Below are 9892 nucleotides of genomic sequence, written 5' to 3' on the forward strand. Positions count from 1 at the left end.
CCAGCCTGGGTGACAGAGTGAGACTGTCTTTTTTTTTTTTTTTAGAACGGAGTCTCGCTCTATCGCCCAGACTGGAGTGCAGTGGCGCAATCTCGGCTCACTGCAAGCTCTGCCTCCTGGGTTCACACCGTTCTCCTGCCTCAGCCTCACGAGTAGCTGGGACTACAGGCGCCGCCACCATGCCTGGCTAATTTTTTTGTATTTTCAGTAGAGACGGGGTTTCACCGTGTTAGCCAAGATGGTCTCAATCTCCTGACCTCATGATTCACCCACCTCAGCCTCCCAAAGTGCTGGGATTACAAGAGTGAGCCACGGCACCCAGCCAGGCCATTCATAAAGTGGTGCGTTAATTTGCCCACAGTCCACAGTTCCCATTGCAGCCAACAGCAAAGCCAAACGCCAGCCGTGCCTGGATCTCCCTGCTTACCACATTCATCCTTATCTTACATACAGTTCCTTCACTATGTGAGGACAAGAACACTTTTGACCTAATCAACGCACATGTTCTCGGTTCAAAGTAAAAGACATAATAAATAAACCCCGCCAAGATGCTCACTTCCTTGTGAGTCTGTGTGTTAAAAGCAATTTTCTTCAAATCTAACTCCTGTGAATGTTACACTTATGTTTATTCTAAAACTCCCTAATTAGAGACTTCCCAGTATCTTGCAATTCCTCAACAAGTCACAGGGAGCCCAGGAATAAATTATTCAAAAATAATTAGCAAAAGGCTTTACCTTGTTTTATCATTTAGTTGGTGATCTTTTCCAATTTAATTAGTCTCACTGATATAGAAAACATTTTTAGAAGAGGCTTCTTTGGGTTAAGAACAAGACTTTTTCTAGCTGTTCTACAGAAGAAGGAGGAGGATGAGGAGGAGGAGGAAGAAGGAGGAGGAGAAGAAGAAAGAAAAAGAAAAACAAGGCCCATTTGAGGAAACTTTTAGCCATGAGTAGAACACAGCCAAGGAAAACTTTCTCTTTTATATAAGAAATATATTTTGGCCAGGCGCAGTGGCTCCTGCCTGTAATCCTAGCACTTTGGGAGGCCAAGGCGGGCAGATCACCTGAGGTCAGGAGTTCAAGACCAGCCTGGCCAACATGGTGAAACCCTGTCTCTATGAAAAATACAAAAATTAGCTGGCGTGGTGGTGGGTGCCTGTAATCACAGCTACTTGGGAGGCTGAGGCAGAATTGCTTGAACCTGGGAGGTGGAGGTTGTGCCATTGCACTGCAGCCTGGGTGACACAGCAAGACTCCATCTCAAAAAAGAAAAAAAGAAATACATTTCACGAAAGCACATTTAATGCAGACAAATTTTGAGCATCAGAGAAATTGGTCTGGATGAAGTCCAGAGACACAGCGTTGCTTTGGTTACAAGAATGGTTTGGAATCCCAGCTCTACCGCTTTAATAACTGCCTGCACCTAGCAAGGTACTTAACCCCTCAGTATTTTCTCCGTAAAATGGGGATGGCAGTAGTACAGTGGTCTATGCCTCAGAGGTTTTGAGGAGAATCAGTTACATGGTGGTGGGCACATAATTAGTCCTCAATAAATGCTGTAGCTATTATCTTCATTCTTGTCTCTGTGGGTGAAAGAAAAATGCAACACTGGATCAAATTCTTCCAGAAGTTCGGGTGTGGTGGCTCACACCTCTAATCCCAGAACTCTGGGAGGCCGGGGTTGGGGCGGGGGGGGCGGGCAGATCACAAGGTCAGGAGTTCAAGACCAGCCTGGCCAGCATGGTGAAACCCTGTCTCTACTAAAAGTACAAAAATGAACTGGGCATGTTGATGGGCACCTGTAATCTCGCTACTCAGGAGGCTGAGGCCAGTGAATTGCTTGAACCCGGGAGGCACATGTTGCAGTGAGCTGAGATCACGCCATTGCATTCCAGCCTGGGCGATAGGGAGAGACCCCATCTCAAGAAAAGCAAAACATATAAAAAAATTTTTAAATGTAGATTTCTGAGCTTTGTTTTATACATGATTCCCACCAGCAGAAAGACCTAAGAATGTGTACTTTTATCGAGCCCTCTAGTGACCTTTATGATCAGGCAAACCGAAGTAATAACATTGATTGGAGGGTTGGTGAGTGCATATTTTCCAGGTTAAAATGATATTGGACATAGAGCAGCAGTTCTCAAATTTTAATGTGCTTAAGAATCACCAGGAAAGTTGTTAAAAATTAGATATTCAGAGATTTAGACATCCAGAGATTTAGATTCAGAGCTCTGGGAGACACTCAAAAATTTGCATTTTTAACCAGTTTCCTCTCTCCAGGGTAAATCATTCAGAGACACTTGTCTTCATCCATTCTGTGCTGCTATAACAGATAATTTATAATGAACAGAAATTTATTTGGCTCTGGGTTCTGGAGGTTGATGAAGTCCAAGTAGAGGGGCTACATCTGGTGAGGGCCTTCTTGCTGTGTTGGACAATGGCAGAAAGTATCACATGGTGAGAGAGAGCAGAAAGGGGACTGAGCTCATCCTTCATAAAGAACCCACTCACATCATAATGAACCCACTCCCACAATAACGGCATTCATCCATTCCTGAAGGCAGAGTCTTCGTGACCCAATCACCTCTTAAAGGTCGCACCTGTCAACATTGTCGCATTGGGGATTAGGTTTCCAACACATGAACTTTGGGGGATACATTCAAGCCATAGCTTTCTGCCCCTGACCACCCAAATTCATGTCCTGCTCATGTGCAAAATACATTTGTTCTATCCCAATAGCTCCAAAAGTCTTAACTTGTTTCAGAAGGACCAACTCAAAAGTTTAAAGTTAAATCTCATCTAAATCAGGTATGGGTGAGAACCAGGGCACGATTCATCCTGAGGCAAATCTTCCTCCAGCTGTGAGCATTTGAAATTAAAAAAAAAAAAAAAGTGATGTGCTTCCAAAATGCAATGGTAGGACAGATATAGGGTAGACGTTTTCTTTTCTTTCTTTTCTTTTCTTTTTTTTTTTTTGAGATGGAGTTTCGCTCTTGTTGCCCAGGCTGGAGTGCAATGGTGCGATCTCGGCTCACTGCAACCTCCACCTCCCAGGTTCAAGCGATTCTCCTGCCTCACCCTCCTGAGTACCTGGGTTACGGGTGTGAGCCACCATGCCCAGCACACGTTTTCATTTCAAAAAGGAGAAATAGGCCAAAAGAAGTAACAGGCCCAAAGTAAGTCCAAACCCAACAAGGTGGACAAATTAAATCTTAAGACCCAGAATAATCTTTTATTTCCTGCCCTGCTACCTGGACACATTGGGAGGGTTGAGTCCCCAAAGCGTAGAGCAGCCCTGCCTCTCTAGAGCTAGCACTATAGGGCTACTATACTGCTGTGGCCACTGGTCTCAGTTCACGCAGCAGCTGTCATGGGTTGAAGTATCATGCCTTCAGCTCTCCCAGGCTGGAGTTGCACATTATTCACTCTATAGTTCAGCGAGGTACAGTGGCTCATGCCTATAATCCCAGCACTTTGGGAGGCCGAGGTGGACGGATCACCTGAGGTCAAGAGTTCGAGACCAGCCTGGCCAACATGGTGAAACCCCATCTCTACTAAAAATACAAAAATTAGCTGGGCGTGATGGCACACACCTGTAATCCCAGCTACTCAGGAGGCTGAGGCAGGAGAATCACTTGAACCCAGGAGGTGGAGGTTGCAGTGAGCCAAGATTGTGCCACTTCACTCCAGCCTGGGTGACAGAGCAAGACTCTGTCTCAAAAAACAAACAAACAAACACAAAAAACACTCTACAGTTCTTGGATCTCAGAGGTGGCCCCACTCTCACAGCTCCACTAGGCATTGCCCTGGTGGGGGGTCTCTGCAATAGCTCCACCTCTGGGACAAACTTCTGCCTGGGACTTCCCGGCTGCTCAATACATTTGAAATCTAGGTGGAGGCCACCATAGCCCCACAGCTTATATTCTGCACATATGCTGAGTTAGCACTGTGTGGAGGCCACTATGGTTTATAATCCTTTATCTTTTGGAGTGGTGGCTGGACCCACTTAAGCTATTGAAGTTGATTGTATTCGTCCATTTTCATGCTGCTAATAACGACATACCTGAGACTAGGTAATTTATAAAGGAAAGAGGTGGACACTCTGTTCAGCATGGCTGGGGAGGCCTCACAATCATGACGGAAGGCAAAGGAAAACCAAAGGCACATCTTACATGGCAGCAGGCAAGAAAGCATGTACAGGGGAACTGACCTTTTATAAAACCATCAGATGTCATGAGACTTATTCACTACAGCATGGGAAAAACCCACTCCCATGATTTGAGTACCTCCTACTGGGTCCCTCCCACAACATGTGGGGATTATGGGAGCTGAAATTCAAGATGAGATTTGGGTGGGGACACAGCCAAACCATAGTATTGATTTTTCTCCAGGATCCCCCATATAAGTCAGTGGATGCAGATGGATACTTGTCACAGAGGGCACCACTGAGGTCCAGACACTGAATACACTGAAGTCCCAGCTCCCACCCTGCCAGGATACTCTGTCCCACCTGCCAGGACCTCCCCTCAGCCACCTCCCTATTCAGGAGGTACCCATATATTCAAGAGAGAGAGTTTTCATAATTTTCTTTTTTCTTTTTCTTTTTTTTTTTTTTTTTTTTTTTGACAGTCTTGCTCTGTCGCCCAGCCTGGAGTGCAGTGGCAAGATCTCAGCTCACTGCAACCTCCACCTCACGTATTCAAGCGATTCTCATGCCTGAGTCTCCTTAGTAGCTGGGATTACAGGCACACACCACTATGCTCATTTTTTGTATTTTTAGTAGAGACAGGGTTTTGCCATGTTCTCCAGGCTGATCTCGAACTCCTGACCTCGAGTGATCTGCCCCCCTTGGCCTCCCAAAGTGCTGGGATTACAGGCGTGAGCCCAGCCAGTTTTCATAATTTTCTTTACTTCCACTGCGATGGAAGAACTGGTTTCAGAGAAAGCCATCCTGGAGAGGTGAGGTGGCCCCACCAGGAACAGGTTTCAATCAGGTGTTTCGGAGGCAGTGATGCGTGTGCACCCTGGTGAGAAGGAGCGTGGCATGAACATCAGGAGCCAGACTTCACCCGGGAGAAGGAGAGGCCACAGGTGGGGCTGAAGGAGCAGTTCTCACAAGCGATCCTGTGGGCACTGGGGCCACACCACGTACCTTGGTGCACGAGTGTCAATGTGGCTCGTGCAGAGTGGGGTAGAGGATTCAGGATATTAAAAGCATCAAGGAATCCAGGGGAGAGCCACCGCAGCCAACTTTACTTTCACCTACAGGCTGATGCAGCCCAAGGAGATGTTACTCCACAATGACCTCAATTCTGCACACAGAACCTGTTTGCCAGGCCCTTGCCACAGGCTGTAATCTCAAAACGGGGGCCGTCAAGGCTTGTTAGAATACCTGGGACTGAGAGGAAAATAATTTTTTTTTGAGACAAGGTCTTGCTCTGTCACCCAGGCTGGAAAGTAGTGGTATGATCATAGCTCACTGCAGCCTCTATCTCCCAGGCTCAAGCCATCCTCCTACCTCAGCCCCCAAAATAGCCAGAACCACAGGTGCACGCTACCATGCCCGGCTAAGAAAATAATTTAAACTTTTATTTATTTATTTATTTTGAGACAGAGTCCCACTCTGTCGCCCAGGCTGGAGTGCAGTGACACAGTCTCGGCTCACTGCAACCCCGTCTCCTGGGTTCAAGCGATCCTCCTGCCTCAGCCTCCCAAGTAGCTAGGATTACGGGTACACACCACCATGCCCAACTAATTTTTGTATTTTTAGTAGAGACAGGGTTTCACCATGTTGGCTAGGCTGGTCTTGAACTTCTGACCTCAGGTAATCCTGCTGCCTCAGCCTCCCAAAGTGCTAAGATTACAGGTGTGACCCAATGCACCCGCCTAATTTAAACATTTTAAAATCTTGTTTTAATTTTGAAATAAAATCTCAATTTGGTTTTTAAAAAGCTCTGCCTGAGTGGTGATGACTCACATCTGTAACTTCAGTACTTTGGGAGGCTGAGGTGGGAGGAACCCCCCAGAGTTCAAGACCAGCCTGGGCAACATAGAGATACCCAGTATATCTAAAATAATAATAATAATAATACAAAAATTAGCCAGGTCTGGTGGCGGGCACCTGTGATCCCAGCTACTTTGGAGGCTGAGACAGAAGGATCACTTGAGGTCAGGGTTGCAGTGAGCTGAGACTGCACAACTGCACTCCAACCTGGGCAACAGAGTGAGACCCTGACTCAAAAAAAAAAAAAAAAATAGTGCTTGGTGCCACATGCCAGGAACCACAATGACAACAAGTCAGAAGGGTGTTGAGTCAGGGCCCACCAAGAGTTAGCAGGGAGTCTGACCCTGGGGACCCTGCCCTTTTCCAGAAGGTGGAGGTGCAGAGAAGCTCGAAAGGATCACGGCTTCTCACCCTAGCCCTCAACCCCCTTACATCAGCAACTCTCAGCACAGCCAACTGGACAGCTCACACCAATAAATTAAACCTTCTTATTTCTTGTCAGGCACAGTGGCTCACGCCTGGAATCCCAGCACTTTGGGAGGCCGAAGTGAGAAGATCACTTGAGGCCAGAAGTTCAAGACCAGCATAGGCAACATAGTGAGACCGTGCCTCTACAGAAAATTAAGTGGAAGCTGTGGCATGTACCTGTGATCCCAGTTACTCGGGAGGCTGAAGCAGGAGGATCTCTTGAGCTCAGGAGGTTGAGGCTGCAGTGGACTACCACACAACTGCACTCCAGCCTCGAGGACAAAGCAAGACCTTGTCTCATAACAAAACAAAAGAAGCAAGCCAGCAGGTCTAATCCAGACTAAAGAGGAGGGTATCGGCCAGGCACAGTGACTCATGCCTGTAATCCCAGCATTTTGGGAGGCCAAGGTTGGCAGATCATGTGAGATCAGGAGTTCAAGACCAGCCTGGCCAACATGGTAAAACCCTGTCTCTACTAAAAATACAAAAATTAGCTGGGTGTGGTGGCATGCACCTGTAATTCCAGCTACTTGGGAGGCTGAGGCACGAGAATCACTTGAACTTGGGAGGTGGAGGTGGCAGAGAGCCAAGATCACGCCACTGTATTCCAGCCTGGGCAACAGAGCAAGACTCCATCTCAAAAAAAAAGAAAAGAAAAGGCCCTTCAAACTGAGCCATCTGCACGATGCCTGAATTTATGTCTGCACAGAAACATGGTTAGAAAAAGTATCCTAGTTATGCTGCAATGAAAAATGTCTACCTGTAACATTCACTATTTCTTGCAGACACCTATACCCTGTGGAAAGGGTGAAAAGCTCAGAAGATTCTATTGTCTATTTGATTTTATTTATTTATTTTTGAGGTAGGGTCTCGCTCTGTCATCCTGGTTGGAGTGCAGTGGCACAATCATAGCTCACTGCAGCCTCAAACTCTTGGGCTCAAGTAGTTCTGCATCAGCCTCCCAAGTAGCTAGGACTACAGATTTGTACCACCACACCTGGCTATTTGTTTTTTTTTTTTTTTTTTTTTTTTGGTAGAGATGGGGATCTCACTGTGTTAGCCAGTCTGGTCTCAAACTCTTAGACTAGAGTGATCCTCCCACCTTTGCCTCCCAAACACATGATGGGATTACAGGCCTGAGCCACCACGCCTGGCCATCTACCCTAAATGCTAGTTAACTGCTTTGATGGGCTGGGCACAGTGGTTCATGCCTGTAATCCTAGCACTTTGGGAGGCTGAGTCGAGTGGATCACGAGGTCAGGAGTTTGAGACCAGCCTGGTTAACACAGTGACACCCCATCTCTACTAAAAATACAAAAAATTAGCTGGGTGTGGTGGGCACCTGTAATCCCAGCTACTTGGGAGGCTGAGGCAGGAGAATCGCTCGAACCTGGAAGGTTACAGTAAGCCAAGATCGCACCACTGCACTCCAACCCAGGTGACAGTGAGAGACTCCGTCTCAAAAGAGAAAAAAAAAAAAACCCAAAAAACTGCTTTGATGAAAACTAAAGAGTAAACTGTAAATAAAAATTGGCCTATTTTTTTTTTGTTTGTTTTTTGTTTTTGTTTCTGAGATCAAGTCTCACTCTGTTGCCCAGGCTGGAGTGCAGTGGCACGATCTCGGCTCACTGCAGCCTCTGCCTTTCAGGTTTAAGTGATTCTCATGCCTTAGCCTCCCAAGTAGCTGGGATTACAGATGCCTGCCACCACGCCAGGCTAATTTTTGTATTTTTAGTAGAGATAGACTTTCACCACGTTGGCCAGGCTGGTCTCGAGCTCCCAACCCCAAGCAGTCCACCCGCCTCAGCCTCCTAAAGTGCTGGGATTATAGGTGTGAGCCACCATGCCCAGTCAAGATTAGGCCTAATTTTTAAAGTCACCTGAAGCATAGAAAATGTTTCTCCATTTATTAATCTACTTTTTATTTTTTTCTGAGACAGGGTCTCACTCTGTCACCCAAGCTGGAGTGCAGTGGCATGATCATGAGTCACTAAAGCCTCGCCCTCTTGGGCTCAAGCAAGATCTTCCTGCCTCAGCCTTCCAAGGGCTGGGACTACATGCGTGCACCACCATACCCAGCTGATTTTTAGTTCTTGTAGAGACAGGGGTCTCACTATGTTGCCCAGACTGGTTTTGAACTCTTGGGCTTGAGAGACCCTTCCACCGTGGCTTCCCCAAATGCTGGGATTACAGGCATGAGCCACCATACCTGGCCTCACATATTTTGATGTCTAAAACACCAAAGATATTTTTAAGGAGCTGAACAAACCAGTAATTTTTAAAGAAAAAAGTAGTGGGAGTATCTAGTACAACCAAAACCAAGCATCAAAGTCAGCAGTTAAACATTCCAGGCTGGGCACAGTGGCTCATGCCTGTAATCTCAACACTTTGGGAGGCCCAGGCAGAAGGATTGCTTGAGCCCTGGAAAGCGGAGGTTGCAGTGAGCCACGATCATGCCACTGAATTCCAGCCTGGAAGACAGTGAAGCCCTGTCTCAAAAATAAGTTAACTAATAAATAAATCCAGAACCAGTGCTCACTTCAGCAGCACATAAATTAAAATTGGCATGACATGGAGAAGATGAGCATGGTACCTGGGAAAGGATGACACACAACTTCATTAAGCACTTCATATTTTTAAAAAAACATTTCAGAACCAAGAAAATAAATGAATCAAAAGAAAAGGGAAGACCCTGGTGATTACTTTGATATTAGAAAAAATTAGCTGGGCGTGGTGGCTCATGCCTGTAATCCCAGCAATTTGGGACGCTGAGGTGGGTGGATCACTTTAGGTCAGGAGTTCAAGACCAGCCTGGCCAACATGGTGAAACTCCGTATCTACTAAGAGTACAAAAATTAGGCTGGGTGCGGCGGCTCATGCCTGTAATCCCAGCACTTTGGGAGGCCGAGGGGGGCGGATCATCTGAGGTGAGGAGTCCAAGACCAACCTGGCCAACATGGCACCACTGCACTCCAGCGTGGGCAACAGAGTGAGACTCTGCCTCAATAATAATAATAATAATAAAACCAATTGCAGATAGACCATAGACCTAAATGTGAAAAGGTAAAAACAATATATCTTTTAGAATTGCTCTGTTCATGTATGGCTATTGAGCACTTGAGATGTGCTATTAAGTGTAAAATTTGCACGGAATTTTAAGCACTAAGTAGGAAAAATAACTAAAAATAATCTCAATTTTAACATTAAAATTTTGAAATAATAATTTGGATATACTGAGTTAAACATTACTAAAATTAGTTTTATCTGATTATTTTTGTTCTCTTAATGTGGATACTAGACAATTTTAAATTGTATATGTGGCTTCCTATTTTTATTGGACAGCACTAATCTAGAAGGTAATAGAGACATATACCTTCAGGACATCAAATTAGGAAAAGATCTGTTAAACTGTATTTCAAAA

The 9892-nt window shown here is 45.8% G+C and overlaps 1 non-coding gene across 1 annotated transcript; it reads left to right on the forward strand.

The window, feature by feature from the left end:
- The first annotated feature begins 9002 nt into the window (after window positions 1-9002).
- LOC111528019 lies at window positions 9003-9109 on the forward strand. Its single transcript, XR_002726839.1, has one exon. It is a non-coding gene; the product is annotated as a U6 spliceosomal RNA (small nuclear RNA).
- Window positions 9110-9892: the final 783 nt, after the last annotated feature.

This window comes from Piliocolobus tephrosceles, chromosome 8 (genome assembly GCF_002776525.5).
Source record: "Piliocolobus tephrosceles isolate RC106 chromosome 8, ASM277652v3, whole genome shotgun sequence".
Lineage (NCBI taxonomy): Eukaryota > Metazoa > Chordata > Mammalia > Primates > Cercopithecidae > Piliocolobus > Piliocolobus tephrosceles.